This window comes from Choloepus didactylus, chromosome 2 (assembly GCF_015220235.1).
Source record: "Choloepus didactylus isolate mChoDid1 chromosome 2, mChoDid1.pri, whole genome shotgun sequence".
Classification (NCBI taxonomy): domain Eukaryota; kingdom Metazoa; phylum Chordata; class Mammalia; order Pilosa; family Megalonychidae; genus Choloepus; species Choloepus didactylus.
Window position 1 is genome coordinate 65,596,206 of NC_051308.1, and position 20,322 is coordinate 65,616,527.

The window sequence follows — 20,322 nt, forward strand, 5'->3', positions numbered from 1 at the left end:
AGTCTCTTCTTCTACATATTCATCTAGGCATTGTTTTTCTCAACTTTATCATCACCAACTCAAGGCAGAGACTCTGGTATAGATAAATTTTGAATCTTCTCTTTTGCCTGCTAGCTACAATTTTAGCACATAATAAATACACACTTATTTTTAAAATAACAATGGTTATGTGTTTCTACTTCTAACATCTAATTATAGTGACATTGATAAGGATCTCGTGTGTTTGTGAGTGTGTGTGTGCATGTGCATGTGTGTATGTGTATGTGTTAGAATAAGTGGAATTCTGTGTAGTTTGGGTGCACAGATGGCTTGTACAAAAGGTAGAAAACATGTTAACATAAAACATAAACTATTGCCTTTCTAAATAATTAATTTCTATTGAGGCAATATGATTCTGTTTTATGTACTACAAAAGAAAGTGTTTTATTTTCCTTTATAAGAAGAAAGCCCATAATTTATCATTCAAATGGGCACACCTTTGAAGGTGGAAAGGGGTACTATTAATAACTTCACTTGGAAGACAGTTATAAACTCAAACTCTCCCTTGAAAACTAGATGAAAATCAGTGACTTCACTGCCGTATTCTGACATTTGGTATTTGCTATTATGCTGTCTGCTTTTCTCTACCTTGTGGATACTTAATCAAGACTAGTTAACTGAACGACTTCTCTCTATAGCCACATATATCCAAGGCCAGTATTTCAGTGACAAGTTGCAAAATACAACCACCTAGAAAAATTGTTTTTACCAACATACATTAAATAAATTAAAGCTGTTCAAATGTTTAAGCAGAAGTTATGCAAAGCAAAAGTTTTAAAAATAGCACATGGTCTTAGAAATCATATATTTAAACAGTCATTTCCTTAAAACACTTAGGCTTACCTCTAAATCAACAACTTAATGGCTTATGCCTATTCTTCCCATAGAGAAATCATCTGCATTACATACTTTAATGTTATATTGAATTTGAATCACAGAGAATTAGATCGTCAGCCAAACATTAAAGCTGATTTTACAGATAAAAGTTTAAATGAAAAACACTTTAGCTACCTCCTCAATGAAAGCAGCTGATAAAAGATTAGTCTTTAAAAGTGAGTAGCATTTTCAATAATGTCATAAAGTTCTTTGTTATTCTTAATATAATCTGTTTACTTAAACTCTAGCAATAGACATTCATGATTTAATAGGAGTCAGATTTTTTGGCATGTTTTATATAAAATGTATCTTTTTCATCTGGTTCAACTGCATCTTGGAAACGTAAAAAAAAAAAAAAAGAAGCTGATACAAAGTTTTGAATATTAGCATCAATAAACTCTAGTAAGGCTGGCTATATGTTCTTGAAGTCTGAATCATTTAAACTGAATTGATTTTTCCATCATGGATTGTGATTTCTTAGACCTGTAACATTTAGACACGCAACACAAATACACTAAAATATTGAATTTCAAACTAGGAACTTTTACTTCCCTGACATATGATTTAATGTGAAATGGAAGTTTAAAAATTAAAATAAAAAAATTTTAAAAATCATTAACAATTTTACTTTCTCCTCTTTCCCTTCGTTCTCAGAAAGACACTCCAATTATTTGTAGCTCTGTGATTGATGAAAGATTCAAAGGAAATATAAAGTAAAACATTTGTATATTCTTCAAAGGAAGTCATTATTCAACCAAGAGGAATATTAAATTTTGATAAAGAAATTAATTACAAATAGCTGTGTAGGTTCACTCAGAATTGTATGTTTCAAGTAATGATCTGTGTATCACCATTAGAAGGCTTGGATACATATCACTGAGATTTGATTTAACAAAATCTGAAGAACAGATTGTTATTATTATGTTTTGCCTTAAGTGTGCAATATAATGATTTTGGTTTGTTTTAAAAAACATAAATAAAATAAATTATGAGTTTAAAGGAACTAAATTTTTTACATATTTTAATTTTTACCTTTAAACTTGAGACATTTCTAGAAGCATTTGTCCCTTATCTAAATGTCAATCAAAGTTTATTTTCATTAGAATGAATGAACCCACCCTCCACAGAGTAGTCATTAAATATATTTATCTAATCATTTTGTTTTATTCAACTATAGGAAGATAAAACACTGCCTAAAAATATCTTCATACTGACAACATTTCCTTGCAGGTTAATTTTTGCCACCAAGATAACTGAGTTGTCTCACTTTGACTTTCAGTAACCTACGGACAGGCAAACCCCTGCAGAAATCTTCCTGCGGCACATGCTTTTGATACACAAAGTAAAGTATTGCCAAATCTCTTGACAGATTTGATCTGTCAAATCTCTTGACAGAATACTGTTTTCCTTCATGAGTTAAGAAATTTAGATTTTCATTTTTATTTTCTTTACTCCTATTTTTATTGTTTTACTTCAAACCAAAATCCTAAATATCTTTTTTTAGGGAGATTTGGAATATTTTCAGTAGCAGGGAGATTTCATAATACAGTAGTTGGCCATGAGAAAGCAGCTTAGAAAATAAGAATAAGCCCTTTTATTAAATGATATAAATTGGAAAATTGATGGAGGATAGAGAGGTGGGTAGATACCCACATAGAATGTTTATAATACTTTTTGCTGCATGCCCTATATAAAACCAAACACTGCCCCTTTACATACACTTATAATATTGTTATGCATTTATTTTTAAGCCTTCTGAATTTGGATTACTGCTTTTAAAAATTAGCCACTATATAAAAACCAACAATGTCAGGCTTTAGTGTATTCAGATTGTTCATTGAGAAAGGAAAATGAGTTGGTGAAAGGAGAAGGGATGAAAATAACACTAGTTCTAACACTTGCTCCACAAGATTTCCTTAATCTTCTTTAATTTTTAAAATAGCTTATTGTGAGACAGTGAACTGAATATTTTTCTTAGAAATATGCATTTAAATCTTATTAATCCAGTTATAATAGTAATGTTAATATATAAAATTCAAAGTCAAAGTATGCTTGTTATGAAAAAAATGGTCCTCTGAATATGGTCCTTGACATAGATTATTTTAGATTATTTTAAATGCCAAAGCAGAAAAACCACAAACCAAACACTGATTTCCCACCTATTGTGATTTCATATTTAGAAATCATTCTCAATTAATGTTTTCCATTTACAAATTAATGGGAAAATTTTTAAAATCTTTCTGGACACATTTGATATCTGAAAAGATGTGTAACTGTTAGAAAGAGTCCCTAAATTACTCTCTATGAGGCAACCTAAACATAGGAAGCATGCATTTGTAAAAATTCAATATATATGCATTCATATACATATAAATGAACTAAAAATAATGAAAACCCATTTTACAATTCTTTGAGATATGAGCAGTCTTTGAAAGAGCATTCTCTTATTCTTTACCATGCAGATTAATTCATCTATTCTCATAAGCTATTCTTGAGAGAGGATTTTTTTTTTTTGTCATTTTTTAGTAATTTATTTATTAGGTTTAAAAAGAGTTGGGTGTTATACATTGAGCTAAGTTAGGCAACAGCTAAAATACCTGAACCACTTTTTTTGGAATTTTTTTTTTATTCCTAGTACCACTCGATTTTTATATATATTTTGGAGGTTGTATGAATATCTTTCATTAATAGATAGTGTAGTGGTGATGAAGAAGATGCTTATAAAATACATTATTAAAGTGAAAAAGAGGAGTGATATTACAATGTCACTATATCACTTCCATATTCAAAACTCACAAATGGCCCTCTATTTCTTACTACATTATAAGAAAATTTCCTACTTCTGCTGCTTTGAATCTACTATGTTCCCCCACAAAAGCCTTGTTCTTTTAATCCAATTTTGTGGGATCTTTTGTTTAGGTTGCTGCTATGGTGATGTGGCTCACCCAACTGTGGATAAGAACTTTTGATTGAATATTTCCATGGAGATGTGATCCGCCCCCCCCCCCCCCCGCCATTCAGGGTAGGTCTTAATTAGATCCCTGGAGTCCTTTAAGAGACTCAGGAAGAGAGACAGGAGCCAGAGCTGACAGAGATGCTTAGAGATGCTTGGAGATGTAGACAGAAGGATGATTGGAGATGCTAAACTAAGAGATGAAGGCCAGTGTTTCCCCCCAGAGTAGCTAAGAGATGATTCCCAGATGCTTAGAGAGAAGCCCCCTGGGAGAAAGAAGAAAGGAGAAAGAGGAACTAAGACAGAAACCCATAAACATTTTGGAGAAAGCCGTTTTGAAACCAGAACCTAGGAGCAAAGGACCAGCAAATGCCAGCCACATGCCTTTCCAGGTGACAGATGTGTTCCAGACACTATGGGCTTTTCTCCAGTGAAGTATCCTCTTATTGATGCCTTAGTTTGGACATTTCTATGGCCTCAGAACTGTAATTTTGTAACTTAATAAATCCCCTTTATCAAAGCCAATCCATTTCTTGTATTTTTGCATAATGGCAGATTTAGCAAACACTGAAACACTACTTTACTGTAACGTTGTCTGCAATCTGAACCCACACTAATGACTGAACTTAGATCCTCCCCACTTTTTGATTTTCTCTCACACATGTATCCCCAGTGTAAAGTTTATCTCCTCTATTCCTTATTCATATTGTTCCTTTCTGATTAATAACTTGGAAATGCGGTCAGACACATTGGGCTTGCTCTAGTTCTGAGTGAAGAGCTGTGTGAGTTTGAACAAGCTTTGGTTTGTGCTTCAGTTTCTGATTTGTAAAGTGGAGAGAATAAGGCCCACTTTACAAGGGGTTTGTGAGGAACAAATGACTTAAGGTGACAAAATGCTTAGCCCTGTGCAAGCAAAGAATGAGTGCCCAATAAATGGCAACAATCACTGTCATCCTCTCAGAATTTTGCTCATCTAGTTTTCCTGTCTTGGAATGACTTCTCCTCTTCTCCTGCCCCTGCAACTATATGAATTGGTGAGTTTTGCCCTCAACTTTTCCTCTTCAGTGAAGTTCTCCACCTCTTACAATTCTCTCTTGCCTTTGTGCTCCCCTAGGCCCTTGCTGATCCACCACCCTGTTTACTATCAGTATGTTGTCTTCTTTGCTACTAATTCATGTTGTCAAATTGTTTTTCTAACAACACTGAAAGTGTTTAAGAAATAGATTATATTAATTTTGCCCCATAGGCTGAAATGCCATACTGAGTAGCTATTCAATGATTGACAGATTGATGGTGGAATTTCTCTGGAAATTAACATTAAGAAATCTTCTGGATTACCCAAGATAATTTTCATAAAATTATATATTACTCTTCAGATTTGTATGCACTTTGTATAAGTAATATTTTGAAACAATATAGGGAATTTTAATTGAATTTAAAGCCATGTTTTTTGTGGATCATTTGTATCATTAAAATATCCCATGATTTATTCCTAATAATAACAAACATCATTACAAAGTTATAAGAAAAAGCAAGATCAACAATGTTCATTTCCGAACAGTAGAATAGTGATCAATAATTGTTATCAGACCATTTGCCATTAGTTAGCACATTAATTGAAGCATATGTGTAATACTTAGCTTTCTCAACTTATTTCTTCATCCATAATCTGAATGTGTAGATGCTTTTAAAAACCATTTTAAAGGAGTGACTGTTTCATAAACTCCTATTTTGGTAGATTCCAACTATATTATGTTAGTTATAAAAATATACTTTGGCAGAATTTTTAATTCATTACTATAATCAACAAACTCATATAATACCTGATATATATTTATAAACTTGACTATGTGAATTTCAAGTGAGAAAACTCAAGCAATTTTGAATAGGTAGTAATTTGCCTCATGACTATGTCATTCACAGTAATTAAAACCTTTTTCTCAATTTGCTTTTTGATAGTGTTTTGCTTACATACTATAAATCTGTAATGCCATACTAATTCCTTAAAATACTGATTTTCATTGTATATTAAAGTGTTTGCACTTATCTATACTCTTAAATATATTGATCTCTTATTTAATCATTTTAGGATTATAGCTTCAAAGATGTAATGGAAATAATGTCACTTAAAACAATTTTGAGATAATGCAATAAAACTTTAATTTAAAATATTAAAAAAAGTCTCCAGTTAGAAATCATACTAGCTTATATGTTATTTATAGTTCTCCTTACTACTATTTTCCAGTTGTAAAGATGTCTGAGATATTCTGGCTTGAAAAAATTTGATAGGTGTTGACACCATTCATTATCAGAGAGAATCCTTGAAAAAGAGCAAATTAGATGGGGAGAATAACATGCTTCAATATGGATATTGTCGAGTTTGCTGTGTATCTTTAGGTTTGGGATGCCCAAATGGAATTATAAGTTTTCTAAGAGTGTGCATTTCATGCTAGGTGTATTTAGATGGAAACAGGAGATTTGGGGAAAATAAAAAAGATCAGGGAAATGTACAAGGGATATTAGAGGTAGAATTAATGCATTTAAAAGGCATGGTGCCTATGTTAATGGAATGGCAAGAATTCTGTTATGTTTGGAGCATTGGAGTGAGTTTGCTAATGGACAAAAATGAATCTGGAGAGATTCAGTGGTATTACATTGTGATGTCTGCTAAGCCATGCTGAGGATTAGGCTATAACCAGCTTTAACCAACTGAATCTTTCATTCAACAGCTATTTAGGGAGGGTCTACTGTGTGCCGGGTAGTGTGCTACAGAGATGGAAAAACAATTGAGGGCCAAAACAAACTTTTTTTTGTATTATGTTGAATAGTAAGAAATTGAAGGTTAATTTTATTTTTGTCAAAGGGAGTATAATATCATCAATGCTGTAAAGCTCAGGCTAGCAAAGGGAGTCAGTAGAAGTTTTTAAGCATAAATGTGACAAAGTAAGAAGCCCATTGAAATCAGTAAGTATTTATATACTTAAATAGCTGAAGAAAACATTAAATCTTTATTAAATAGAAAGCTTTTAACCTTCTTTCCAGTCTAGAAATAACCCAGTTATTGTCAAAGAGAACAGAATTAAAAAAGGAAACACAACCATAGATATAGGAAAACTTTGAATTATTTTAAGCAAATCCTCTGAGCAACCATATGACAACACATTTGAAAACTTAGAGGAATTGAGTGCTTTTCAAAACCAAGCAAACAAAAATAACCATGAGGGATCCAAGTAGTAGTAACAAACTTAAAATAAAAAACAACTGTTTGCCATAGGAGACAGAGGTAAGGGAAAGATCTATTTTAAACGTACCAATTAGGATCACCATTTTTGTCTTTAAAAGATATATAATATGTAAACTTTTATAGACCAGATAAAATGATAGAAATCTCCCAACTCACTTTATGGTCCCAGAGTATCTAGAATGACAAAATATGAAACATCAGTACAGAACAGCATAATCAATCATGCACATGACTATTTATGTAAAGAATTCCACATAGAAACCTACAAATATAAGAAAATAATAAGCTCTGAGAAACTAAACAATATTATAGAAATGCAAAATTAGGTGAATAACAGGAAATGTATCATAATGTATCAAAAGTTCCATGATTACATGGAACTTTGAATAGGAAGTGAGATCTGGTAGGTCTGTACAGGTTAGTGTGAAATTCCAATACATCCCAAAGTAATTTGGGCAGAGAATGAGGATATATTTGGAGGTCCCCCTTGGGGAACTGGGGAAGAATGCAAAAATGTTGGACTTCCCCCACCTGGGCTGTTACTGATGTTCTCACAAACACTGAGGACTGTCAGGGGTAAGATGAGCCCTCGATCTTGAAGCATGCCCTTGTGAAGCTTGTCGCTCCAAAGGAGAGGTTGAACCTACTTATAATTGTGCCTAAGAGTTTCCCCCAGAGAACCTCTTTGTTGCTCAGATGTGGTCCTCTCTTTCTCTCTAAGCCCACACAGCGGGTGACTTCACTGCCCTCTCCCCTGCATGGGATATGACTCCCAGGGGTGTAAATCACCATGGCAACATGGGACATGACTCTCAGGGATGAGCCTGGACCTGGCATCATGGGGTTGAGAAAATCTTCTTGATCAAAAGGAGGAAGTGGAATGAAATGATTTCAAATAGAGTTGAGAGGTCACTCTGTAGGGCATTCTTATGTACTGTATAGATATCCCTTTTTAGATTTTTAGTGTATTGGAATAGCTAGAAGGAACTACCTGAAACTGTTGAACTGTGACCCAGTAGCCTTGATTCTTGAAGACAATTGCATAACTATGCAGCTTACATAGTGTGACTGTGTGATTGAGAAAACCTCATGGATCATACTCCCTTTGTCCAGTGTATGGACAGATGAGTGGAAAAATTGGGACAGAAACTAAACAAAAAGCAGAATAAGATGGCATGGATTGAATGTTTTGGGTGTTATATTTTACTTTTATTTTTATTTTTTATTTTTTTGGAGTAAGAAAAATGTTCAAAAGTTGATTCCGGTGATGAATGCTCAAATATATGATGGTACTGTGAATAGTTGATTGTACACTGTGGATGATTATAGGATATGTGAATATATCTCAATAAAATTGTATTTTAAAAAGTGGATGAATAATGGGAAATGTATGAACATGGGATTATATCCACCAATTAAAGGAAATAAATAATATAATTTTAATATTAAAAAATAAGATCATATTTATCGACTCTGAGAAGGTATTTGATAACATTCAATATGGGATCATATCCACCAATTAAAGGCATTTGATAACATTCAGTAGACATTTCTTATAAAATGTTAAATAAATCATTAAGAGAAGGAAAATAAATACAAATACATAAAATATAAATATGAAGACTATTTACCAAAAATTCACCAAATGTGATATAAAATAGTAAAACACATGTATAAATAGTGAGAGGGGATTAACCAGAAATTAGAACATGTTATAAAGCCTTGAGAATCAAATCAGGTGTTTTTTTCAAAACGATAGACAAAAGTATTACAATCAATAGGGAGAAAATCCAGAAATAGACTTCAGTATGTAAGACTTTAGTGTATGATAAAGATACTGTTTTCAACTTTTTGGAGAAAAGATGAAATATTTGAAGTGGTGCTATATAAAATATCTATCTAGGAAACAATATAAAATTGAACCATCATCTTATCCCTGTAGAATTATAAATTCTTGTAAATTAGGTTGTTTAGTCTAAGCTTCAGTGTGCTAGAATTGTCTCATACATGCTCACAAGGGCTATTTTTTAAATTTTTAGTAATTTACCAAGACAGTGGTAAAACAGCTATTATTAAAATTTACATTATATAAACTTACAATTAAACATTAGAAATAAAGGTAAAAATATTAAAACTCAGTTTTCTAATTGTTTTACTACATGTTGCTGTTATCTATGCTCTTGAGGTTATTTATATCTATCTAATGACCAATATTGCAGAAAGACTGCATATTGGGTTCCAACTCTGCATTCAGTGACATCATATTGGTAGTTATAAATCAGTCACGATGGGAGCATTTACACCATGGAAACTGGCAAATGATACAAACTACAGTCTTTTTTTTTAAATTTTTAATTTTAAGCAAGCTGGGTTTTAAACATTTACCAGCATGCCAGTTTTTGTGAGGGGGAAAATGAGGGAGGGATAAAAATTTTGTAAGAAATCTAAGTAAGAGTGGGGCAAGATGGCAGAGTGGTGAGGCATGGAATTTTGTCTCTCTTATACAGCAGCTGGTAATTACCCAAGAACTGTATGAAACAGTGTTTCCAGGGTCTCCAGTGAACAGAAACACATCATACACAAGTTTGGAACCTGAGGAAAAGCTAAGATCACAGTGAGTTTTGTAAGTTCCCCGGACCAGGGGTGTGGCACTCTCCCCACTCGAACCTCATGGGCTGCCTTACAGCTGGCTCCCTGAAAGGGAAAAAAAAACCCAATAATGTTCTGAGGGCAAGAAGCGGGGCTCAACCCAGTCTCAACTGCAGAATTAATGAACAAATTAATTAACTAATTTTTGGAGCTGGGAGTCCTAAAGAAGGGCTGGGCTCTGAGACGTGGGGGGCACATAAAAGTGGGCACCCATTCCCTGGCTCCAAAAATGCTTTTAAAAGGAACTTCATTTTTTTTCTTTTCTATTTTTTTTTTAATTTAAAAGTAACATGCGTGGTTATTTTCTATCAGACAGCTCGGGTAGAAGGTCTGGCTAGTCTTGGGGGTAGACAGAATACCTAGAACTTCTTTGAATTACAGACTCACTTCTGAAGAAGGTCTCCACCCCAGTCTTTAAATGGCAACTCAGGCTGACCAAGGAGTTAAGCTGGAGTTGCCCCAAAATGGAGAGGGGAGAAGGGAATAGTGCTCCTGGGAGACAACTGGAGTTCCTAGGATTGGGAGAGTGGAGGGAGGTCCAGCTCAACTGGAAGCCCTCCTTCTGGGAACTCAGACCCCAGGGGCTGGAAATCAGATTCCAGCTTCAGTCAGACATGCCCCAAACAGGATCAGAGTCATCTGGAGAAATAAAGGTTCCATACCTCCTTACACTGGTTGGGGGCTGTGGGTTGGCAAGCACCACCTGCCAGACAGGAAAAGCACCATTTCTAGGAGACTCACAGGAAAGTTTCATTCTCAGGGAAACTCTATGCCCTCCTCATGAAACTGGGCCTCTCTGGACTGCGAAAACCTGGACTGGGGTCAACCATATCTGAGGAGACCCTCTCACAAAAAGGCTATAAATAGGCAGGGCAAGAAACAGAAAAGCAAGAGGTGAGAAATTCTGGTCAACTAAATAGAACCTAAGTTAGAGGTCCAGAATAAGTTGAAGTGGACAACAAAGTTAGAGAACAAAGCCAACCAGCAAGAAAATCCTTGGTAAAAGAGTGAAAATGAGCTCCAGGATAAACTAATCAAGAAAATCATATGCTTAGACAACTTAAGATAATGAGCCATAGTAGGAAACATGAAAATATGGATCAGCCAAAGGTACAAACTAATAGTTCAACCGAGATACAGGAGTTGAGGCAACTAATGCTAAATCATTTCAGTGAACTGAGGGAAGATATGGAAAAAGAGATGAAGGAAATAAAGAAGACACTGGATGGCCACAAAGAAGAATTCATAAACTTGAAAAAAGAAATGGCAGAACTTATGGGAATGAAGGCCACAATAGAGGAGATGAGAAACACAATGGAGAGACACAACAGTAGATCTGAACAGGCAGAAGAAAGGATCAGTTAACTGGAAGACAAGACAATTGAATTCATACACATGAAAGAACAGATGGGGAAAAAATGGAAACATATGAGCAGGATCTTAGGGAACTGAGTGACAACATGAAATGCACAAATATACATGTTATGGGTCTCCTGGAAGGAGAAGAGAGGGGAAAGGGGGCAGAAGGAATAGTAGAAGAAATATTCACTGAAAATTTCCCAACTCTTATGAAAGACAGAAAGTTACAGATTCAAGAAGTACAGCATACCCCAAACAGAATAGATACCAATAGACATATTCCAAGACACTTACAGATCAGACAGTCCAATGTCAAAGACAAAGAGAGAATTCTGAAAGCAGCAACAGAAAAGTAATCCATTACATACAAGGGAAGCTCCATTAGACTATGTACAGATTTCTCTGCAGAAACCATGGAGGCAAGAAGACAGTGGCATGATATATTTAAGACACTAAAAGAGAAAAACAGCCAACCAAGAATTTCACATCCAGCAAAACTGTCCTTCAAAAATGAGGGAGAAGATTAAAATATTTTCAGACAAAAAGACACTGAGAGAGTTTGTGAATAAGAGACCAGAGCTACAAGAAATACTAAAGGGAGTGCTACAGGCTGATAGGAAAAGACCGGAGAGAGAGAGTTGGAGAAGAGTGCAGAAATGAAGATTATCAGGAAAGGTAAAAGGAGAGAGAGGGAAAAATAAGATATGACATATAAAACCCAAAAGACAAATGGTAGAAGAAAGTACTGCCCTTACAGTAATAACACTAAATGTTAATGGATTAAACTCCCCAATAAAAAGACACAGACAGGCAGAATGGATAAAAAAAAAAGCAGGACCCATCTATATGCTGTCTACAAAAAACTCACTTTAGACACAAGGACAAAAATAGACTGAAATTGAAAGGTTAAAAAAGATATTTCGTGCAAACACCAACCAGAAAAAAGTGGGAGTAGCTATATTAATATCAGAAAAATTAGACTTCAAAAATAAAACAATTAAAAGAGACAATAATATACTAATAAAAGGGTCAATTCATCAAGAAAACACAATAATCATAAATATTTATGCACCAAGCCAGAATGCCTCAAAATTCATGAGGCAAACACTGAGAACACAGGAAGGAAAAGCAGATATATCTACAATAATTGTTAGAGACTTCAATACACTGCTTTCATCAATGGATAGAACTCCTAGAGAGAGGATCAATAAAGTAACAGAGATGCTGAATTGTATGATAAATAAACTAGACTAAACAGATATTTATAGAACACTACATCCAACAACAGCAGAATACACTTTTTTCTCAAGTGCTCATGGAACATTCTCCAGGATAGGCCACATGTTGGGTCACAAAGCAAGTCTCAACAAATTTAAAAATATCAATATTATACAAAACACTTTCTTGGACCAAAATGGAATGAAGTTGGAAATAAATAACAGGCAGAAGTTCATAAAATTCACAAATATATGGAGGCTAAACAACACCCTTTTAGAAAACCAGTGGGTAAAGGAAGAAATTACAAGAGAAATTAGAAAGTACCTGAAGGCAAATGACAGTGAAAACACAACATCAAAACTTATGGGATGCAGCAAAGACAGTGCTCAGAAGGAAATTTATTGCCCTAAATGCCTATATTAAAACAGAAGAGAGAGCAAAAATTGAGGAATTAACTGTTCATCTGGAAGAATTAGAGAAAGAACAGCAAACAAACCCGAAAGCAAATAGAAGGGAAGAAATAACAAAGATTAGAGCAGAAATAAATGAAATTGAGAACAGGAAAACAATAGAGAGAATCAACAAAACCAGAAGTTGGTTTTTTGAGAAAATCAATAAAATTGATTGACCACTAGCTAGGCTAACAAAAGAGAGAGAGAGCACAGATGCAAATAAATATAATCAGAAATGGGAAAGGAGACATAACTGCTGATCCCATAGAAATAAAGAAGATAATGAGAAGATACTATGAGCAACTATATGCTAAGAAACTAGACAACTTATACGAAATGGACAACTTCCTACAAAAGCATGAGCAACCAACATTGACACAAGAAGAAATAGATGACCTCAACAAACAAATCACAAGTAAAGAGATTGTCAGTCATCAAAAGCTCCCAAAAAGGAAAAGCCCAGGACCAGATAGCTTTACATGTGAATTCTACCAAGCATTCAAGAAAGAATTAGTACCAATCCTGCTTAAACTCTTCAAAAAAATTGAAGAAGAGGGAAAGCTACCCAACTCATTCTATGAAGCAAACATCACCCTAATACCAAAATCAGACAAAGAAACTACAAAAAAGAAAATTATAGACCAGTCTCTTTAATGAATATAGGTGCAAAAATCCTCAACAAAATACTTGCAAATTGAATCCAGCAGCACATTAAAAGAATTATACACCATGACCAGGTGGTATTTATTTCAGGTATGCAAGACTGGTTCAACACAAGAAAATCAATTAATGTAATACACCACATCAGGTGGTACTTATTTCAGGTATGCAAGACTGGTTCAACACAAGAAAATCAATTAATGTAATACACCACATCAGGTGGTACTTATTTCAGGTATGCAAGACTGGTTCAACACAAGAAAATCAATTAATGTAATACACCACATCAATAAATCAAAGCAGAAGAAACACATGATCATTTTGATTGATGCAGAAAAGGCATTTGACAAAATTTAACATCCTTTTCTGATGAAAACATTTCAAAGGATAGGAATAGAAAGGAACTTTCTCAATATGATCAAGGCAATATATGAAAAACCCATAGCTAACTTCATACTCAATGGGGAGAGACTGAAAGCTTTTCCTCTAAGATCAGGAACAAGACAGGGATGCCCACTGTTACCATTGTTATTCAACATTGTGCTGGAAGTACTAGCTAGAGCAATTAGTCAAGAAAAAGAAATAAAAAGCATCCAAAATGGAGAGGAAGAAGTAAAACTTTCACTGTTTGCAGATGACATGATTCTATATGTAGAAAACCCAGAAAAATCTGCAGCAAAGCTACTAGAACTAGTCAATGAATACAGCAAAGTGGCAGGCTACAAGATCAACATGCAAAGATCTTTAGTGTTCCTAGACACAAATAATGTGCAATAAGAGGAGGAAATCAGGAGAAAAATTCCATTTACAATAGCAACCAAAGAATCAAGTATATACGAATAAACTTAACCAAGGACACAAAAGACCTTTATACAGAAAACTACAAGAAACTGCTAAAAGAAATCAAACAGGACCTTAAAAAAATGAAAGAATATACCATGTTCATGGAATGGAAAACTAAATATAATTAAGATGGCAATTTTACCTAAACTGATTTATAAATTTAATGCAATAACAATTAAAATCCCAACAACTTACTTTGCAGAAATAGAAAAACTAATAAACAAATTTATTTGGAAGAGCAAGTTGCCCTGAATAGCCAAAAATATCTTGAAAAAGAGGAACAAAGTGAGAGATCTCACACTACCTGACTTTGAGACATATTAAAAAACTACAATGATCAAAACAGCATGGTATTGGCATAAGGACAGATATACCAACCAATGGAATTGAATTGAGTGCTCAGAAATAGAACCTCACATCTGCAGACAATTGATTTTTGATAAGGCAATCAAGCCAAAGCAACTGGGATAGAGCAGCCTCTTCATAAATGGTGTTTGGAGAACTGCATACCCCTTTCCAAAAGAATGAAAGAGGACCCCTATCTCAAACCTTCTACAAAAATTAACTTGAAATGGATCAAAGACCCAAATGTTAGCACTAAGACCGTAAGACTCTTGGAAGAAAAAGTAGGACAATGTCTTAAAGATCTTGTGACAGGAGGTGGTTTCCTAGACCTCGTACCCAAGGCACGAGCAACCAAAGAACAAATAGACAAATGGGATCTCCTTAAAATTAAACACTTTTGTACATCAAAGGACTTGTCAGAAAAGTAAAAAGACAACCTATGCAATGGGAGATGATATTTGGAAACCACATATCAGATAAGGATTTAATATCCTGAATATAAAAAGGGATCTTACAACTCAACAACAGAAAGACAAACAATCCAATTAAAAAATGGGCAAAAGACATGAACAGACAGTTTTCTGAAGAGGAGGTACAAATGGCTCAAAAACATGAAAAAATGCTCAACTTCTCTGGCTATTAAGGAAATGCAAATCAAAACCAAAATGAGATATCATTTCATAACTCACAGAATGGCCATCATCCAAAAAAAAAAAACAGAAAATTACAAGTGCTGGAGAGGATGTGAAGAAAGAGAGAGGCACACTTATTGATTGTTAGTTGGAATGTAGAATGTTGCAACCACTCTGGAAGACAGTGTGGAGGCTCCTCATGAAGCTAAGTATAGATTTGCCATATGACCCAACTATTCCATTGCTGTGTGTACACTCAGAGGAACTGAAATTTAAGACACAAATGGACATTTGTAAACTGATGTTTATTGCGGCATTATTCACGATTGCCAAGAGATGGAAACAGCCCAAATGTCCATCAATGGACGGGTGGATAAACAAACTGTGGTATATACACATGATGGAATATTATGTGGCTGTCAGACAGAACAAAGACATGGAACATATAATAACATGGATGAACCTTGAGGACATTATGTTGAGTGAAGTTAGCCAGAAACAAAAGGACAGATACTATATGGTCTCACTAACATGAACTAACATTAACGAGCAAATTTTGAGAGTTAAAAGCTGATGACACAGGCTACCAATAGATAGATATCAGGCATTTGATGCTGAAGGACTACAGAATGTTCAGCAGGATTGATTGTATAGATCTAGAAATAGCATAATACTAGGTGATGGTAGCACACTATTGTAAGTACAGTGAAGAAAGATGTCTGTGAGTAAAGCTGAAAGAGGTGGGAAAGGGGAATGTATGACACCAGAGGTAAAGATAGAAGATAAAGACTGGGAATGTATAACTTGGCAAAAACTGGAGTGGCCAATTACTCTTACTCAATGTACAAATATAAAAATGTTTTTGCATGTGGGAGAGCAAATGAATGTCAACCATGCAGACTGTTGAAAAGGGATGATATTTGGGAAAAAACAATCAAAGCAAACTGGAGTCTATGGTCAACAGTAAAATTGTAATATGCTTCCATTAAATGTAACAAAGGTGATATACCAAAGCTAAATGTGTATGAGAGGGGGATATAATGGAGGGATATGGGATTCTTGGTAATGGTGTTGTTTTCCATCCTTACTATTATATTGTTTTATATGGCATCTTATTTTTCTTTTTATTATCATTTTTACCATCTGCTTAAAAAAACAAAACTTTTTTTGTAGTAATACGTTCAAGTGCTGATCGTGGTGATAAATGTACTACTTTATGATGATACTATGGTCAACTGACTGTACACTGGATAAATGTATGGTATGTGAATATATCTCTATAAAATTGTAGGAAAAAATAGAAATAGGAGTAAAAGTGCTGGAGAAAACATGGAAAGAGGGATGTACCTATCTACTCCTGATGAGGAAGCAGAATGGTATAGCCTTTCTGGAAGTGAGTATGGTGGTTCTACAAAAAGCTAAGTATGTGGGGTCCATAATGTCCTGCAACCTTATTATAGGGTATGTACTTGCAAGAGCTGAAAGCAGAGACATTAATGGACCTTTGCACACTGGTGTTTATGGCGGCAGTATTCATGATTTGCAATGGGTGGAGGTGGCCTAAGGGTACATCGAATGAGGAACAGAATGGTGAACTGTGGCATATGCATGCAATGGAATATGGAGCAACTATGAGAAGGAGTGAAGCTGTGAGACAGGCATCAAGGTGAATGGATCCTGTAGACAGCATTTGCAGTGAAGTACGCCAGAAACAAAGGCAAACGCTACAATGCTTCACCAATTTGGACTAACTACAATGTGTAAACTCATAATTGAAACTTAGAACACAGCCTAACAGGGGAACAATTATTGTAATGGTCCCTGTTGTAAACTCTTACAACAGTCAAATCTATTCCTGAATTGTAATGGCTATCTCCAAACTCTGAGATGCTGATCCCTTGGTGTATAACCTGATTGATCTCTACAACACTAGATATCTGTATGACACCCGAAACTCAGAGCTAGATGTCAGCAGATATGAATGTTAGTATTAGCGCATACAGCAACTCTTAAAAAAAAAAAAAAGGCTGAAAAAGAGCCCAGACTTCAATTAGAGATATGAATGAAGCAGATCTGGTTGAGACTAGGGCAAATCAGACCAAAGGGTAAAGGTTGAAACTGACTGTGTGTCAAAGCTTCAACTTCCATGTGAGACCGAGGAAAGAGATTGAATAGGAAGTGACATATGGTAGGTTTGTATAGTTTAGAGTGAAATAGTGACACATCCCAAAGTAATTTGAGCAGAGAATAAAAATATATATGCAGGCCCCCCCTGAGGAGCTGGGGGAAAATGCAGAAGTGTTGGACTTCCTCACCTGGACTGTTGCTGATGTTCTCACAAACATTGAGGACTGGCAGTTTGATGTGCCAAGCCCCATCGGACTTGCCCTTATGAAGCTCATTACTGAAAAGGAGAGGCTAAACCTGCACATAATTTTGCCTGCATCTTCCTCTGAGTGCCTCTTTGTTGTAGCCCTCTTTCTCTAGCTAAGCCACCTCAGCAGGTGAACTCACTGCCCTCCCCTCTATGTGGGACCTTACTACAAGGGGCGTAAGTCTGCCTGGCAATGTAGTATATGACTCCTGGGGATGAATCTGGACCAGGCATCATGGGATTGAGAACATCTTCTTGACCAAAAGGGGGATGCAAAATGAAACGAAGTAAAGTTTCAGTGGCTGAGAAATTTCAAATGGAGTTGACAGGTCACTCTGGTGGACATTCTTATGCACTATATGGATAACATTTTTCAGGTTTCAATGTATTGGAATAACTAGAAGTAAATACCTGAAACTATCAAACTCCAACCCAGTGGCCTGGATTCTTGAAGACGATTGTATGACAGTGTAGCTTACAGGGGGTGACAGTGTGATTGTGAAAACCTTGTGGATCGTACTCCCTGTGTCTAGTGTATGGAAGGATGAGTAGAAAAATGGGGACAAAGACTAAATGAAAAACAGGGTAGGATTGGGGGGGATGATTTGGGTGTTCTTTTTTACTTTTATATTTTATTCTTATTCTGATTCTTTCTGATGTCAGGAAAATGTTCAAAGATGGATTGGGGTGATGAATGCATAACTATATGATGGTACTGTGAACTGTTGATTGTACACCATGGATGACTGTATGGTATGTGAATATATTTCAAAAAGACTGAACTTAATTTACAAAAAAAAAGAAACAAAAGAAATCTAGGTGAGTACCAGCGCATTCTAAAGATGGTAGAAAATTTCTTAACCAAGGCTGAAATATAGAAGTAAATGAAAAATAAGATAATCATATGTCATGTTTTTAATTTTACACTTAAAATTTAAAAATTCTAACACTGAGGAAATGCAGGTAATCTCAAATATAGTTCAAAAACACTTACCAATTGAAATAAGAGGAATAGATTGCTCAGAAAAATGTTCAGAGACAAGAATAAAAAATTCAAGGAAAAATTCAAAATGAGTCCTAAGAAATTTATTAAATCAAGAAAATAAAATAATTTGAAATATAAGGAACTTAAGAAGCAATCAACAAATAAAAACTATTACTCAAGATACTCTTTAATCCACAAAAAAATATTATCTGGAAGTTATTTTTTCCCTAATTTATTTTTCTGTCCAGAAAAATTTATTTCACATGCCCCTTAAGTGCCTTTATGCCAGCTATTTCACAAGAAAACTGCCTAGACAACATTTATACCTTCCCTCTATGGAGCTATTCAACTTGGTCTCAATTAACCAAATTTGTCTTTCTTGTTTCCATGTCCCTCCTTCAGTCCAGACTTCCAAGTGCCAAGCTTTTTCACCCAAAATGTGGGGGATCATTCTTAAATTCAGAGCAGAGCTGTGATTTTACATTTATTTCTTTTCTAATTTGTTAAAAGATAATTTTTAGTGGGCTCTTAAAAAACATACACTGATTGAAGTGTCTAATGTTGGGTAACTAGTATCAGAATCCCTAAGAAGACATTATACATTTACTTCTCTTTTTAAAAAAAATCTTGTTTCACAAAAAAATTAAATATAATTATTAAAGTGGTGAAAATTTGATGATTTAAAATGCAATGCATCAGTGAAATTCTAGAAAATGTCAGTAGCAATTAGTAATGAATGTTCTTGCATTATATACCATACCAGATATAGTATATAACAGAAATATTTTATTATGTTTACAGTTTCTCTGCATCAGGGTTAAGTTAGGGCACAGAGAGGATGGCTTTTCTGGGACTTTAGCAGGAAATACTTGCACACCTGGGCATGGTTTGAATGGTTAGGGCCTTGAATGGCAAGAGATTCAAAAAGCTAAGGATGGAGGAATGTTTTCCAAGATAGCTTCTTTACTGACATGTCTTTTGCCTGAGACGAAGGACCTGCTCAGCAGGATATACTGCTCTGAGCATCCACCTGTGGCCTTCCCATGTGGCTTAGGATTCTCAGAGCATGGCATCTAGGCTGAGTGGGAGTGTTCTATAAGGGACTTCCAGACAGCTAGTTTTCCAAGAGAACCGTGTAGATGTATGGCCTATTATGATGTAGCATTAGAAGGCACATAACTTTGTTTCCTTGTTCTCTATAGGTCTAAGCAAAAACAACCCACCTAGAATCAAGGAGAGGTACTATAGATACCAACTTTTAATGGGAGGTGTGTCAGAAAATTTTTAAATAATATTGCCCAATGATATTATGAGGTGGTTTAACCAGTGCTTGTCTTTTGAGATTCGATAGATACCTTTTTAAGAGGTCCTGTATATTTAAACTTTAAGCAGTATTTTTATAGCATAAATAATTTTAAAAGGAAAAGTTCTCTAGAGAAAAAATATAAATGTATGAATAATAAATGAAAGAATAGGAGGTGATGCTATTTGACATTTATATACTTAGTGATAGGAAGCAATGAGTTAACTACAAGTACAGTTTATTGTAAAAATCTAAGTGGCCTACTCTTCTTATGAGAGCTTCATGGCTCTTGAGACAACGTGCTAGAAATATTATATTTGTCTGTTTTCTTAAATCAGATTCAATGCCTCCAAGCTTCCAGACCCCAGGGTCAGTGAAAAACTGAGTATC